The sequence below is a fragment of the Bison bison genome, unplaced genomic scaffold (genome assembly GCF_000754665.1).
Source record: "Bison bison bison isolate TAMUID 2011002044 unplaced genomic scaffold, Bison_UMD1.0 scf7180017864181, whole genome shotgun sequence".
In the NCBI taxonomy this organism is placed as follows: Eukaryota; Metazoa; Chordata; class Mammalia; order Artiodactyla; family Bovidae; genus Bison; species Bison bison.
Genome location: NW_011494753.1, coordinates 4,403,197 through 4,403,958, shown reverse-complemented (window position 1 = coordinate 4,403,958; position 762 = coordinate 4,403,197).

The window sequence follows — 762 nt, the reverse complement described above, 5'->3', positions numbered from 1 at the left end:
ACAATGGTTTGATCACTCACCTAGAGTCAGACATTCTGGAGTGTGAAGTCAAGTGGGCCTTTGAAAGCATCACTAGGAACAAAGCTAGTGGAGGTGATGGAATCCCAATTGAGCTATTTCAAATCCTAAAAGACGATGCTGTGAAAGTGCTGCACTCAATATGCCAGCACATTTGGAAAACTCAGCAATGGCCACAGTCCTGGAAAAGGTCAGTTTTCATTCCAATCCCAAAGAAAGGCAATGCCAAAGAATGTTCAAACTACTGCACATTTGCACTCATCTCACACACTAGCAAAGTAATGCTCAAAATTCTTCAAGCCAGGCTTCAACAGTACATGATCTGTGAACTTCCAGATGTTTAAGCTGGATTTAGAAAAGGCAAAGGAACCAGAGATCAAATTACCATCACCTGCTGGATCATCGAAAAAGCAAGAGAGTTCCTGAAAAGCATCTGCTTTGTTGACTATGCCAAAGCCTTTGACTGTGTGGATCACAACAAACTGGAAAATTCTTCAACAGATGGGAATACCAGACCGTCTGACCTGCCTCCTGAGAAATCTGTATGCAGGTCAAGAAGAAACAGTTAAAACTGGACATGGAGTAATGCCCATACATATCAAACTATCTAGGTGAACCATGTTTTACTTATGTAGCAAATCTATTAAATAACCAGCAATTTTTTTTGTTTGTTGTCTTTTGTTGCTTTGCTCCTTCCGTGCAGGCTGAGACCTAATCTCCTGCAAGTACAGTAAAATAATTTAC